Raw genomic sequence first — 16,868 nt, 5'->3', positions numbered from 1 at the left:
GTGTTGACTTGAAAATATGTGATTGCACATCACAGCATCTTAGTTGATCTGTGACAAATTGTATATTCTCTAAGATTACAAAGTGTGTTATGGCTTCCAAATGATATGTCATGTTTTTGACTGAAGTGACCACAGTTCACCAATAAACCACACAAGGGTCTAAAAGGTTTGAAATTATTATTTAAAAGACAAATACAGCTACAGTAATACAAATGCTGTGAAACTGTGAGCAAGTCTATCAAAGATTAGTATGTAATGTAACTATATATCTTTAATGAATATGTGCATAGACTATCAACAATGAATGTTGTGCTGTTTTCATTATCAACTGACTTTGAGTGACTTGGAATGTAATATGATTACTATAATTAACATGAACACAGAACTTGAATAGTTCACTGTCAACCTCATTTGCAAATGATTGCTGAACATTCATTCAGAACAATAGAACCAGGCAGAACTAGTTTAGGTGGGAAAACAACTGCTCACTATATTGTGTTGAAAATTATGTGATTGCACATCACTGCATCTTAATCTATCTGTCAGAATGTGTATGTGGCCTGTGTGTTATTGCCTTCCCAAAGGTTATTGATGTTATTGCTAAAATTACCACACAATATATCACCACACAGTACTCGTATAAATCACACATCACAAACCACCTCTTAATTTTTAATGTTTATTAGAAAAAAAGTGTTACGCTGTATGTCAAAATACTTAAAATACGTACAATAATAAAGTTTAATCCAGTGTGATATTATAAACACAGCTACAATACACATAGCTTACAAATACTAACCTTTCAGTCTTATCAGTATACATGAATATATGCATAGACTATCAACAATGAATGTACACTGAATACAGTCTCTCAACTGTGTTTTAAGGCTGAACATGCAAGTGAAGTAACAAACACACTGATTTGGGTTTTGTTCCTGTGTGAATTCCTTGGTGTACTTTAAGGGTTGACATTTTAGTGTCACATCCATAGGGTTTCTCTCTAATGTGAATTTTCTGCTGTATTTGGACATTTTAGAGAAGTCTTACCACAAACTAGCAAAGATTGATAGACACCAGGTTTACTTTTAAAAACATTAAGTAGCCTACTTTGAAGTAAAGTGTGTGAAGTTGCAGTGAGTGTGAAAAAGGTGAATCCACAGATCTAATCAAGTTGTTGTTTCAATCAAGTTGTTGTTTGTTTCAACCAATTGTGAGTGAATTGGTTACATCATCACGTGACACGCAAAGAACAACATCATTTGTATTTATGTGATCGATTGTGAACTTCAATGCCATCAGGTAAACCTCAACATTGAGTTTACAAATTGAGTTTACTCAATAAATCACAGCCCAATACGGACACAGGAAGTTTAGAACTCACAAGAAATGAATGTTGAACTATCATTCCATTCAAATGAATCGGGATAACAACAGACTCTGTGGTCTTTGTGCATTTTGTACAAGAACATGTTAAATCCTGCTGCCTTAAGACAGAAACGGTTGTTCCTGTGTCTGCCAAAAAGGTAACCATTTTTCCTGACAGATACAAACTCAACAGTGGTAAATCTGAGATTTCTTTGGCAACACCACAATCTACCTGTTGTTTCTCTGAATTCAATGTTGTCATACAGTTGTCCCCAAGCTGGTCACAGCATGGGTAATCCAATTTCCCAGTCCACTTTTCTCCAAAGTGAATTCCCTGATGTGTTTCAAGTCTGTACATTTTAGAGAAGGGTTGTCCACACTGGTCACAGCCGCGGTGTCTCGCCTTATCCAAGCTTCTGTGTTTGTTTACTGCTGGGAGCACAGGGAAGCCGGACTGATGATTCGACACTGGGTTGAAAACAAAGACAGCGGGAAGATAGGTGAGAGGTAGAAAGAAACATTACACATGTGCAATCACATCAAGTTGTTCCACATCCTCGATTGACTACGACTAAATAGAAGTAGTCCGAGAGCGATTTGATTTCTTTATTTGGCCTTTTTGAGCAAGCTAAATGAGAACACAAGAAAATAAACCACAACAATCCAGTTGATATACTGTATAACAATAGTACAACTTGACTTAAGTAATGGTTAAGGTTCTAGGATTCTTGAATCAAAGCGTTGTCAGACAAAACAAACAATCAAAATCTAACACACAGCAAAGTTAGAGGTCCGAAACCTCTAACAAAACCAAATATGATAGAACAGGAAACACAAGAGAAAGGAAGAAAAAAATCTTACTGGGGTCTTGATGGTCTTTGGATTCCTCCTTTGGGTTCCTCATCTTCACCTGAAGTCTGGAGTCCACAGACAGATCTGATCAGAACCCTTCTTATACTTGAGAGCCTGAGGTGGGACCACTAACTGCTTTGAATGATTGGCCAAAGGTGGTTCAAAGAACAATTCAACCATCTCTCCACCAATCAGAACCCAACTTACTCCAATACTAGCTCCATCCCTCCCTTCTTCCCTCACACTCATTCAATACCTTTGCCTGCTAAAGCAACTGGCAACTGGTCAATTGATGATCAATGATTTTTGTAGGGCAGTATAATTATAGTTTAAACTTAAAATCAGTGGTTTTCAACCTTTTTCGCATCAAGGACCCCCAAATTGATACATTTTAGATATGCCAGGGACTCAACCATTTAGATTTCTTGGGGGTCCCAATCTACACTGTATCACCATCATCAGTGTTCATTTAACTCTGAGAGTGTACAAATGGAACCAAATGGACCCGTTAGGGTCCATTTTGTTCCATTTGTACACTCTCAGAGTTACAGACATATAAGGGTCAATTTGGTTACTGCTGCTAACTATTAATTTGGCTGGGGACCCCCTGGAACCCCCTCAAGGACCACTGGTGGTCCCCGGACCACTGGTTGAAACCCCCTGCTTTAAATGATGTTCCATATTATCTGTGCCATATATTAAAATATATGGCACATAAATGGTACATAACAATCAGCTCAGTGGCCTTGTGGTTAGAGTGTCTGCCCTGAGGTTGGGAGGTCTCAGTTTGTCCACAAGCCATGATCTGAGTTGAGTTGTGCTGTTTTCATTTAAGTATCTAAGTGACTTTCAGAAGGGATAGTTTTCCTTATTTGGCATTTTTAAGTCAGGGTTAATTAAACAATAGTGTTGCTCTGTATTGTTATTCCTACTGAATGACGATATATCGATGATATAATACAAATTAATAAAAGGTGACTTGAGTAATACTAAAAGCACTTGGATTCTAAAGTGAAGCAACATATAAACAAACTGTGAGACTTTATACTCCATGTGTGAATGCGAGTCTTGTGAATCAAGCAGCCATTAAGATGGATAGGCCAAGTACCTTTAGACAACTCATTTGTATGCAATTACGCCACATTCCTTCAATTTGGGCAGAACAATAGACCATGGTGTGGTGAAAGATCATCTGCTTGTAATACTGTGTTCATAATATAGGGTTTACTTTACACTGCATCTTGTGTTATCTTGCAAAACTGTTATGTGCTCAAACTGATTTGTTGCCTGTCAAAGGGTAGCAGTTATGTTCTACCTAAAAATGTCATGTTTGACATCTTAAACTTGTTTCCATTTGGTTCGTGCTGATAGCTGGAGTACACTGCCTGAACAGGTGATTTGCATTAGTGTTCAGGGCAATTGGCCACTTGTCTATGTTACGATGGGTGCGTTTACATGCACAATATTTATTCATTCAGAATGAACTCATTCCGAATAGAAATGTATACCCAACTGTTTACATGGCACCTGAATAAAAGTATTCCTGTTCCTCAATCGTTTACATGAGCCAAGCATTCATTCGGAATAGAACTCTGGTCATGCGCATGAGTGCTTCGGGCCAGGTTGGGGACGGGGCGGGGGTGTTTGACAGGTAAACATCTGTATTATTTACCTCTGGCAGCCTTGGTAATGAATAATAACAATTTTGGCTACACGTACATGGATCTTTTTCTAAACGCACATTTGTGTGTGCGTTTGGGCCTTTCAGCCACACGCAAACGGTGTTTTTGGACGCTAAAACGGATATTTTTGTAAACGGATAAATAAGTGAAGGTTTTCCAAAACATGCGTTTCAGTGGATCTGTGTGGACATGTAATCCAGAGATTATGAGAAACGATAACGTCATCGCGCATTCGCACATGGTCATTATAATAATAAATAATACAATAATACATAAACACCGGACCGCTCATGGTCATTATAATAATAAATGAAGAGAGAGAGCAACACTTACAGTCTATGAAACAAGGCACGCTCATTTATGGCTAAATAATGTCATACTTAATAATAAGACAGTGGTGGGAAAAGTAGCTCATTCACTGTGTGACGAAAACCCTCTTTCTCTGCGCCAAGTAGAACACACGGCGCGCACACAGAGTGAATGTGGGGTCTGTCGTCCTAAAACACAATCGCCCCGGTGCCCAGAGTCCCTGCTTTATAGTGGTGTTCGATGTTTTTACATTGCCAACTCTCACATGTACATAAACGTTCAGATTTCAAATATAAAGTGCTTACCCCTGAGCCACGGACGTTACAAGGCGATCCGGACCACGATAAGTACCCGTATCTCCCGTATTGTTCAATAAAAAGCATTTTAATCCGATCGTCGGCCATTTTCTCCAAATTTTCTCCGATGCTTTCAACCATGCGACACCAATGGTTGGAAGGTGTATTGCACTCTGATACATTACCAAAATAAAAGAACAGAAAAAGAAAATGGCCGGCAATGGGATTAAAATGCTTTTTATTGAACAATACGGGAGATATGGGTACTTATCACGGTCCAGATTGCCTTGTAACATCCATGGCTCAGGGGTAAGCACTTTATATTTGAAATCTGAACGTTTATGTACATGTGAGAGTTGGCAATGTAAAAAAAAAACGAACACCACTATAAACCAGAGACTCGACAGCGTCATGTGAACCATGGCTACTGTTTGCGCTGCAGCTGAGCCCTAATAATGTTGTTTTCGTTTATGTTCACGTATGCTGTTCACGTATGCTATTAAAATAATGCAGCTATTGCAGTATTGGGCCTTAACATGTGATTACAAATGTATTTGTATTTGGCCCCTCATATATATAATTATAAAATAAATGTAAATATAAAATCTGATATAAAATTGAAACATGCAGCTGATCGATGCGTTTCTGCGTCTACGTGTGGACAGGGATTTTTGTTTATCTTTGTCATGTGGCCAGGGATTCTTTTTAAAAACGGAGGACTAAAATATCCGTTTAGTAAAAGATCCATGTACGTGTAGCCAAGGCCTTAAGTCACGGCTGCCAGAGAGAAATAATAACAAGCCACAGCTCACAATCAATCAAAGCTGCCAGCTATATAGGTAAATGAGGAAGAAGAGAAGAGAGACAATAAAACAAGTTAAGAGAGAGAAGGTAGAGAGAAGGTTTGGTAATGGAAGCACACCGCATCCTGGCTACGGCCATTGGTCTGCTATTGATGAGTTTAATGCAGCAAAATCAGCTCCTGTTATATTTGCTGCTGACCCGGAGGAGGAGCCGGTCGGCGGAGAACTACGCACGTCTGCGACTTGGGCTTGGAGCGCCAGACTCCACATGGCTTGCGCCTCTCCCCCCCCACCCAGAAGCACCGCGCTAGCCAATGACACATGCGCAAAAGAACAAATGTATACCAGTCTGATACCAGTGCGTTTACATGGGCAATGTAGCCCGATTCTATCGGTATATACCAGCCCTTCAAACCCGAATGAAATTTCATTCGGATCAGACCGGTATGGCCATACCGATGCGTTTACATGAGCATTTCTATTCTGAATGAGCATTCATTCCGAATTGAAGTGGAATAAACCTGTCCATGTAAACGCAGCCAGTGTTAGGCAAGAAGCAATGATCTCCACTTTGTGTACTTACATTACAAAGGAGTGTCAATGACTGTATGCTGTTTGAGAGGGGGTTCTATTGTGCTATGCAAACAGGAGTTATTTGGATGCTGACCTGAATGAAAATGGTGAAATTAAGAATGTAATTACATGCTCAACTTGTTGTTTCCAACAATTGTGGATACATTGGTTACAATATCAGCATTATGTGGTGTGTGGAATGGGATGCCTGTTATTTAGACATTATTAGGAATGGTGGTAGTTTTAGTGACAAAAGTAATAATAGCAGTGGGACTGCAGGTGTCACCACCAAAGATAGCAGAGATTGAGAGACACCAGATTTACCTTCCATTGAGGACGTTATTAAGTAAAAGGGTGAGCATGGAAAGGGTGAATCAACAGATTTCATGTTTAATATCTGAAATATGTTTCCACCAGCTGTGAATACATCAAAATAAAACAAAATTAAATGAAAATACAAAACATAATGAAAAAAGCTTAACTGCAATAACCTCGATCTGGAGCTGTAACTCCATATTTGGGCAAGACCGACTGACATAATATGACATATTGATGACACCATATTGGGGCAAGTGATGGACAGGAGCACACAGACTTTGTTGGGTATGCATTTAGATCTTTGTTGAGTTGAGAGAGTTCCTCAGCAGGAATGTTTTACATTAATTATTGGACATTGTAAATATGACAACAGAAAACATGGCTTCAGTAGGCCTAATGATCAAACCGGCTCATCTACTGGCTTGTATTATAAGGGCAGGCAAGTGTCTAGACCTGAACGTGGACATGGACTTCCTTTGTATTTGAGAGACGTTTTGTCACTGGAGAAGGAGACCGTAGGATCCCTAAAATATACACCAAAACTGGAGTTTTTCTAGCACCTTCACCGGGGAACGGAGACCTAAAGGAGACCAGGTGTTTGAAGCATTAGGAAGTGCCGATGAATTGTCATCAGCCATAGCCATAATTCTCTTATCAGCTAGACAGGATACAGTGTGTTATGCAAGATGTGGGCTCAAACATCGCCACCCCTCTGTCATATGCATGAGCAAGTCACGTGACGAAAACCAGATTCTCCCCTCAACCAGTGGTGGACTTGGAACGCTGGATTGATGAATTCACAGACAAACTCCCACCACTCACCAACTTCATCTTACCCTCTGGGGGTAAGAGCAGCGCTACTTTGCATGTACAGTAGCTCGGACAATCAGTCGCAGAGCGGAGCGGCGTGTTGCTCCTATCGTGCGCTCAGGTCAGGCAGATCAAGATGTTGCCACGTTTTTAAACAGGCTGAGTGATTTACCTGTTTACTGTGGCCAGATATGCAGCAATGAACGAAGACAATGAAGAAGAAACAAAAGAAAATAACAATAAAGTAGCCTACATTCTGGGGGAAGGACAAGTGTGGAATGTATACATTTGAATATGCCAGTTTGAAAGTGGTAACATTTGTGTTGCTATCACTGTGCTTCACTTCACAATGATGTTACATGTGGGACTTAAGTAGATGTGTATGACAAATTGGACTGATATTACATTGAGAACATACAGGCAGACAGTGGATCAAATTATTTTGTGCTACATGTTGCACTAAATCCAAAGGTTAGGTTAAGACATTGACAGGGGCCAGTTTGGAATTGCAGCCCCCTGAAGGTGTTTTTTTAGGGCAGTCTTTTTTTAGGGCATCGGACTCAGTGTGCAAGGATGCTGTGCGTGCCTTTTTTCTTTGCGGATTTCTCTCTCTCACATAATCTCTCAAGAGAAAAAAAGAAAAAAAAGATCTTGTATTCCTTTTTTTACCGAATAGGTTCCCAGATTGTTCTTAATGTGGTGAATCAATCCATCCATCCATCCATCAATCCATCCATCCATCCATCAATCCATACATCTTCAACCACTTATCCACTTATTGTCTCCGCCAGGCCGAAAGTCATGGCGAGAGAATATGTTTTACCCCCTGTCCGTCCGTCCGTGTGTGTGTCCATCTGTCCGTTAGCAGCTAATCTCCGGCACCGTTGGCCCGGTCGCTGCGAAACTGCACACACACTCCCTGGATGTTTTTTCACATGGGCCTGTTATAGCGCCACCAGGAGGCCGATTTGTGCAAAATTCATTTTTTGACAATACTCCTACAGATTTTATCCAAACATCATGCGCATGCACACATTTCTACACCCACCCTCACTAATCTTAACCTCCGTAAAACAACGACCTAACCTCAAGAAACACTATTTGTAAAACTAAGAATTCCAAATGATGATCACCTCAACGCATTGTCCGTGTGTCCTGTCCGTGTGTGACCAGCTAATCTCCGTCACTGTCTGCCCGGTCACTGCGAAACTGTGCACACACACTCCCTGGATGCCAGAGCACAACCTCTGCCCCAAGTGGGCCTGTTATAGCGCCACCAGGAGGCCGATTTGTGCGAAACCTATTTTTTAATATTACTCCTACAGATTTTATCCAAACGTCATGCAAATTGGTACACAGCATCTCTACAGTCATGTGATCTACACGTATTTGTCCGATTTCCCATATTCCATCCTGATTGGCTAAGGTTGGCTTCCAAAGTTTGCAGGATTGGTCCGTTTTGAACAAAAGGCCTCAAATTATGCACGCAGCTTGCAATTTTCGTGAAATTTCACACGCACATTCCCACTAGGCAGAGGAAGAAATGCAACCCTTTTCACAATGGCCTGTTATAGCGCCACCAGTAGGTCTAATTTAGCAAAACACATTTTTGGAACAAAATGCCCCAAATCATGAATGCAGTGTCCGCTTGCCGTGAAAGGCCTAGGAATAAATGGCACAACTTTCACATTGGTCTATTATAGCGCCACCAGGACGCCACAATAGCGTACCTGACCTGGCGGAGACCTGTGCTCCGAGTAGCACTTTTTCTAGTTTTCAAATGTTTTTTCTTCATCTGCATTTTCTCCTGAAAGCCATCATCTTTTTCTTCATAATCTATTATGCTTGGACCCCGTTGCCACCTAGAGTTATTTTTTTTATTTTTTTTTATAGTGGGATCACAATTTTGTTTGTCTTTTTATAGGGCTGTTATGTTTTTATAGGGCTGTTATGTTTCAGTTATTGTTGGCAGTCATGACAGCCAGTTCCCACCTGATGTCATGTGGGAGTTCAGACTGCTCCACACCATATTGAATAACTGCTAGCTTGCATAACATCTTCAGATTAGGACATAAATCTAAGATATACAGGTCAGGTGTGTAGTATCCTCCAAAGAGGATAATACGTTCTCCCACCATGCAACAACCCATCCAACATACATTACCACACAGGGCTTTCCCTTTGCTGTGGTGGCTTTCCCACCACAGCAGCTGGGAAGGAATGCGTCTGTCCTTCTTTCAGATGTACTGTCCAGTTAAACATTTCACACACCAGCACCACTTTGTGAATCAGTGCAACTAATTTACAGAAGAGGTTGTCAGAAGGTAGGGTAATATGTCTCCAAAAGTTCCCGACTGGTGTTGTGTTGGAAAATACGACATTTAAAAGGACAATTAACATCTGATGTAATAATGATGTTGTGATATCAGGGCGTGATGACAACATTATATGGAATAGCTAATGACTTTACTCAACCTGAATGGCTATTTTAGCAACATCTATGATCTGAGTTGTGTCAGTACTATGACATCAGTAATCCATATTTGGGCATATTGTGATAAAGACACACTATCTGTGTGAATTGATGACTCCACTGACAGGAGGAAGAGTTATAATGTAGATTTGTGATGCTGAGCTGGAATTAGGACCATGCTTATTAACATTCATTCAATTAAAAAACTATATCAAATCTGCATTCCAGCACCCTGTATGAGTTCCAGTCTGTGCTCTAGGAATATTTTAGTCATGCTGCTTCAGTTGACCTTCATAAATTAGCTTACTGATTACATGCATTTATCTGTTCATAGACATACAGACACACATGCACATACTGCTCACACAACACACACAAGGCATGTGAGGTACAGAGCAAATGCGTTATTCTACAGGAACACAACTCCACTATTAGGCCTCTCTCTCTCTCTCTCTCTCTCTCTCTCTCTCTCTCTCTCTCTCTCTCTCTCTCTCTCTCTCTCTGCTGATGGTGGATGGTGCTCCACCTCCACAGTTCAGCTCCCAGGGGTCTGGTGCGTTGCAAGGGTGACTCCTGTCACCTGCAAACAATGTATGTGAATGTACAGTCTGTGACGCTGATGTGTTATAATGTATTTGTAGTGTTTTATAAATACATTCTGAATCATTCGCAAACACATCTTAAAACGTAATATTTGTGCATCACCCTCACTGAGTCACATTCCTCATTAACTACAAATATAGGAATCAAGAAAAATTATGAAAAACATGACATGCCAAATTGAATTATACAATAAAAAAAAGGTCAAATAAGCAAACACATTTGTATGTAAATTGAATGTTAAAGCTGCTATAGGCCTATCTAGTTATGCCAAAATCTGTCAATCAGACAGATTGACAGATTTTGTCTTGTTGTTTTCTTTAAAAGATTATTGTTTCTCTACAAACACTTAATACAATGTATCTGCTGCTTGTGCATTAGTACGATGTTATTCCAATTAAATAAAATCATCTTAATCAACACGTATTGTCTCAATTATTGTACAAATATGTTAATATCCTTAGCTTACTCAATACATGAATACAACCCATAAATACATGAATATTCATTGAACCCTGATGACTAGCAGGTGATCTCTATATCCAGTGGTGCAATTTTGAGACACTTTTATTTTACCTGAGAATTTTTCAATTGTTTATACTTGATATGTAATTAATATTATACTTAAATTTTGTACTCTTTAGACATTTCTAATCAGACATTTCATTAGTGTGTTTGAAGACATAATTACATTAGTAGCGTATATCATACACTGTACTTCAAATAATGTGCAGCATGGACACACAAACCGACAGTTAAAGATTAGTTCATATTGGGGAAATAGAATAATCTGCAAAAGATATAAGGAACCGTTTGTATTTTGAAAAAAATATATAATACTAATAATTGAATCTATAGGCTGTAACACTAACAGCTTCAGATATTGAAATAAGTAATGTGGGAGCTATATAGGATTTTGAATTATTTTCACATCTATTTTATTTATTGTCTCTGCCAGGCCGAAAGGCATCGTGAGAGTATGTTTTACCCCCTGTCCATCCGTCCATCCGTCCGTGTGTGTGTCTGTGAACAGCTAATTTCTGGCACCATTGGCTTGATCGCACCTGGTCTAGAATATATGAAAGTTTCACTTTTTGAATTACATTACAGAAAAAAATATATACTTTTCCATTATCTTCCTGTAGTGTGCCGTTTGAAAAGGAAGCGCCACTATGTGGTGCCTTACCAGCAAAGCAAGAGTGCTCTCCAGTTCCACAGGAACCTTTTCTGAATGAAGTGCAACCTGTTAATATGGAAATAACAATGCGTTATGTTGCTGTATACGTTACATTTACACATCTACAAAGAGGCAAGGGACAAAGTTTAGTGTATACCGTATAAAGGACAGAAACGGTTGTTCCTGTGTCTGCCAAAAAGGTAACCATTTTTCCTGACAGATACAAACTCAACAGTGGTAAATCTGAGATTTCTTTGGCAACACCACAATCTACCTGTTGTTTCTCTGAATTCAATGTTGTCATACAGTTGTCCCCAAGCTGGTCACAGCATGGGTAATCCAATTTCCCAGTCCACTTTTCTCCAAAGTGAATTCCCTGATGTGTTTCAAGTCTGTACATTTTAGAGAAGGGTTGTCCACACTGGTCACAGCCGCGGTGTCTCGCCTTATCCAAGCTTCTGTGTTTGTTTACTGCTGGGAGCACAGGGAAGCCGGACTGATGATTCGACACTGGGTTGAAAACAAAGACAGCGGGAAGATAGGTGAGAGGTAGAAAGAAACATTACACATGTGCAATCACATCAAGTTGTTCCACATCCTCGATTGACTACGACTAAATAGAAGTAGTCCGAGAGCGATTTGATTTCTTTATTTGGCCTTTTTGAGCAAGCTAAATGAGAACACAAGAAAATAAACCACAACAATCCAGTTGATATACTGTATAACAATAGTACAACTTGACTTAAGTAATGGTTAAGGTTCTAGGATTCTTGAATCAAAGCGTTGTCAGACAAAACAAACAATCAAAATCTAACACACAGCAAAGTTAGAGGTCCGAAACCTCTAACAAAACCAAATATGATAGAACAGGAAACACAAGAGAAAGGAAGAAAAAAATCTTACTGGGGTCTTGATGGTCTTTGGATTCCTCCTTTGGGTTCCTCATCTTCACCTGAAGTCTGGAGTCCACAGACAGATCTGATCAGAACCCTTCTTATACTTGAGAGCCTGAGGTGGGACCACTAACTGCTTTGAATGATTGGCCAAAGGTGGTTCAAAGAACAATTCAACCATCTCTCCACCAATCAGAACCCAACTTACTCCAATACTAGCTCCATCCCTCCCTTCTTCCCTCACACTCATTCAATACCTTTGCCTGCTAAAGCAACTGGCAACTGGTCAATTGATGATCAATGATTTTTGTAGGGCAGTATAATTATAGTTTAAACTTAAAATCAGTGGTTTTCAACCTTTTTCGCATCAAGGACCCCCAAATTGATACATTTTAGATATGCCAGGGACTCAACCATTTAGATTTCTTGGGGGTCCCAATCTACACTGTATCACCATCATCAGTGTTCATTTAACTCTGAGAGTGTACAAATGGAACCAAATGGACCCGTTAGGGTCCATTTTGTTCCATTTGTACACTCTCAGAGTTACAGACATATAAGGGTCAATTTGGTTACTGCTGCTAACTATTAATTTGGCTGGGGACCCCCTGGAACCCCCTCAAGGACCACTGGTGGTCCCCGGACCACTGGTTGAAACCCCCTGCTTTAAATGATGTTCCATATTATTCCATATTATATTAAAATATATGGCACATAAATGGTACATAACAATCAGCTCAGTGGCCTTGTGGTTAGAGTGTCTGCCCTGAGGTTGGGAGGTCTCAGTTTGTCCACAAGCCATGATCTGAGTTGAGTTGTGCTGTTTTCATTTAAGTATCAAAGTGACTTTCAGAAGGGATAGTTTTCCTTATTTGGCATTTTTAAGTCAGGGTTAATTAAACAATAGTGTTGCTCTGTATTGTTATTCCTACTGAATGACGATATATCGATGATATAATACAAATTAATAAAAGGTGACTTGAGTAATACTAAAAGCACTTGGATTCTAAAGTGAAGCAACATATAAACAAACTGTGAGACTTTATACTCCATGTGTGAATGCGAGTCTTGTGAATCAAGCAGCCATTAAGATGGATAGGCCAAGTACCTTTAGACAACTCATTTGTATGCAATTACGCCACATTCCTTCAATTTGGGCAGAACAATAGACCATGGTGTGGTGAAAGATCATCTGCTTGTAATACTGTGTTCATAATATAGGGTTTACTTTACACTGCATCTTGTGTTATCTTGCAAAAATGTTATGTGCTCAAACTGATTTGTTGCCTGTCAAAGGGTAGCAGTTATGTTCTACCTAAAAATGTCATGTTTGACATCTTAAACTTGTTTCCATTTGGTTCGTGCTGATAGCTGGAGTACACTGCCTGAACAGGTGATTTGCATTAGTGTTCAGGGCAATTGGCCACTTGTCTATGTTACATTGTTAGGCAAGAAGCAATGATCTCCACTTTGTGTACTTACATTACAAAGGAGTGTCAATGACTGTATGCTGTTTGAGAGGGGGTTCTATTGTGCTATGCAAACAGGAGTTATTTGGATGCTGACCTGAATGAAAATGGTGAAATTAAGAATGTAATTACATGCTCAACTTGTTGTTTCCAACAATTGTGGATACATTGGTTACAATATCAGCATTATGTGGTGTGTGGAATGGGATGCCTGTTATTTAGACATTATTAGGAATGGTGGTAGTTTTAGTGACAAAAGTAATAATAGCAGTGGGACTGCAGGTGTCACCACCAAAGATAGCAGAGATTGAGAGACACCAGATTTACCTTCCATTGAGGACGTTATTAAGTAAAAGGGTGAGCATGGAAAGGGTGAATCAACAGATTTCATGTTTAATATCTGAAATATGTTTCCACCAGCTGTGAATACATCAAAATAAAACAAAATTAAATGAAAATACAAAACATAATGAAAAAAGCTTAACTGCAATAACCTCGATCTGGAGCTGTAACTCCATATTTGGGCAAGACCGACTGACATAATATGACATATTGATGACACCATATTGGGGCAAGTGATGGACAGGAGCACACAGACTTTGTTGGGTATGCATTTAGATCTTTGTTGAGTTGAGAGAGTTCCTCAGCAGGAATGTTTTACATTAATTATTGGACATTGTAAATATGACAACAGAAAACATGGCTTCAGTAGGCCTAATGATCAAACCGGCTCATCTACTGGCTTGTATTATAAGGGCAGGCAAGTGTCTAGACCTGAACGTGGACATGGACTTCCTTTGTATTTGAGAGACGTTTTGTCACTGGAGAAGGAGACCGTAGGATCCCTAAAATATACACCAAAACTGGAGTTTTTCTAGCACCTTCACCGGGGAACGGAGACCTAAAGGAGACCAGGTGTTTGAAGCATTAGGAAGTGCCGATGAATTGTCATCAGCCATAGCCATAATTCTCTTATCAGCTAGACAGGATACAGTGTGTTATGCAAGATGTGGGCTCAAACATCGCCACCCCTCTGTCATATGCATGAGCAAGTCACGTGACGAAAACCAGATTCTCCCCTCAACCAGTGGTGGACTTGGAACGCTGGATTGATGAATTCACAGACAAACTCCCACCACTCACCAACTTCATCTTACCCTCTGGGGGTAAGAGCAGCGCTACTTTGCATGTACAGTAGCTCGGACAATCAGTCGCAGAGCGGAGCGGCGTGTTGCTCCTATCGTGCGCTCAGGTCAGGCAGATCAAGATGTTGCCACGTTTTTAAACAGGCTGAGTGATTTACCTGTTTACTGTGGCCAGATATGCAGCAATGAACGAAGACAATGAAGAAGAAACAAAAGAAAATAACAATAAAGTAGCCTACATTCTGGGGGAAGGACAAGTGTGGAATGTATACATTTGAATATGCCAGTTTGAAAGTGGTAACATTTGTGTTGCTATCACTGTGCTTCACTTCACAATGATGTTACATGTGGGACTTAAGTAGATGTGTATGACAAATTGGACTGATATTACATTGAGAACATACAGGCAGACAGTGGATCAAATTATTTTGTGCTACATGTTGCACTAAATCCAAAGGTTAGGTTAAGACATTGACAGGGGCCAGTTTGGAATTGCAGCCCCCTGAAGGTGTTTTTTTAGGGCAGTCTTTTTTTAGGGCATCGGACTCAGTGTGCAAGGATGCTGTGCGTGCCTTTTTTCTTTGCGGATTTCTCTCTCTCACATAATCTCTCAAGAGAAAAAAAGAAAAAAAAGATCTTGTATTCCTTTTTTTACCGAATAGGTTCCCAGATTGTTCTTAATGTGGTGAATCAATCCATCCATCCATCCATCAATCCATCCATCCATCCATCAATCCATACATCTTCAACCACTTATCCACTTATTGTCTCCGCCAGGCCGAAAGTCATGGCGAGAGAATATGTTTTACCCCCTGTCCGTCCGTCCGTCCGTCCGTGTGTGTGTCCATCTGTCCGTTAGCAGCTAATCTCCGGCACCGTTGGCCCGGTCGCTGCGAAACTGCACACACACTCCCTGGATGTTTTTTCACATGGGCCTGTTATAGCGCCACCAGGAGGCCGATTTGTGCAAGATTCATTTTTTGACAATACTCCTACAGATTTTATCCAAACATCATGCGCATGCACACATTTCTACACCCACCCTCACTAATCTTAACCTCCGTAAAACAACGACCTAACCTCAAGAAACACTATTTGTAAAACTAAGAATTCCAAATGATGATCACCTCAACGCATTGTCCGTGTGTCCTGTCCGTGTGTGACCAGCTAATCTCCGTCACTGTCTGCCCGGTCACTGCGAAACTGTGCACACACACTCCCTGGATGCCAGAGCACAACCTCTGCCCCAAGTGGGCCTGTTATAGCGCCACCAGGAGGCCGATTTGTGCGAAACCTATTTTTTAATATTACTCCTACAGATTTTATCCAAACGTCATGCAAATTGGTACACAGCATCTCTACAGTCATGTGATCTACACGTATTTGTCCGATTTCCCATATTCCATCCTGATTGGCTAAGGTTGGCTTCCAAAGTTTGCAGGATTGGTCCGTTTTGAACAAAAGGCCTCAAATTATGCACGCAGCTTGCAATTTTCGTGAAATTTCACACGCACATTCCCACTAGGCAGAGGAAGAAATGCAACCCTTTTCACAATGGCCTGTTATAGCGCCACCAGTAGGTCTAATTTAGCAAAACACATTTTTGGAACAAAATGCCCCAAATCATGAATGCAGTGTCCGCTTGCCGTGAAAGGCCTAGGAATAAATGGCACAACTTTCACATTGGTCTATTATAGCGCCACCAGGACGCCACAATAGCGTACCTGACCTGGCGGAGACCTGTGCTCCGAGTAGCACTTTTTCTAGTTTTCAAATGTTTTTTCTTCATCTGCATTTTCTCCTGAAAGCCATCATCTTTTTCTTCATAATCTATTATGCTTGGACCCCGTTGCCACCTAGAGTTATTTTTTTTATTTATTTTTATAGTGGGATCACAATTTTGTTTGTCTTTTTATAGGGCTGTTATGTTTTTATAGGGCTGTTATGTTTCAGTTATTGTTGGCAGTCATGACAGCCAGTTCCCACCTGATGTCATGTGGGAGTTCAGACTGCTCCACACCATATTGAATAACTGCTAGCTTGCATAACATCTTCAGATTAGGACATAAATCTAAGATATACAGGTCAGGTGTGTAGTATCCT

The 16,868-nt window shown here is 40.3% G+C and overlaps 2 pseudogenes across 2 annotated transcripts; both read left to right on the top strand.

The window, feature by feature from the left end:
• Nucleotides 1–1,467: 1,467 nt before the first annotated feature.
• On the top strand, nt 1,468–7,300 carry LOC311050081 (corrinoid adenosyltransferase MMAB-like; annotated as a pseudogene). The gene is made up of 3 exons: nt 1,468–1,523; nt 1,729–1,865; nt 6,708–7,300. The product of its transcript is annotated as a corrinoid adenosyltransferase MMAB-like (transcript).
• Nucleotides 7,301–11,637: 4,337 nt separating this feature from the next.
• On the top strand, nt 11,638–15,043 carry LOC311050080 (corrinoid adenosyltransferase MMAB-like; annotated as a pseudogene). The gene is made up of 2 exons: nt 11,638–11,800; nt 14,451–15,043. The product of its transcript is annotated as a corrinoid adenosyltransferase MMAB-like (transcript).
• The last annotated feature ends 1,825 nt before the right edge of the window (nt 15,044–16,868 follow it).

This window comes from Gymnoscopelus microlampas (assembly GCF_963454915.1).
Source record: "Gymnoscopelus microlampas genome assembly, chromosome: 8".
NCBI classification, from domain to species: Eukaryota; Metazoa; Chordata; class Actinopteri; order Myctophiformes; family Myctophidae; genus Gymnoscopelus; species Gymnoscopelus microlampas.
The sequence above is the reverse complement of the archived record's forward strand: the minus strand, read 5'-3'. Positions and strand labels throughout refer to the sequence as shown.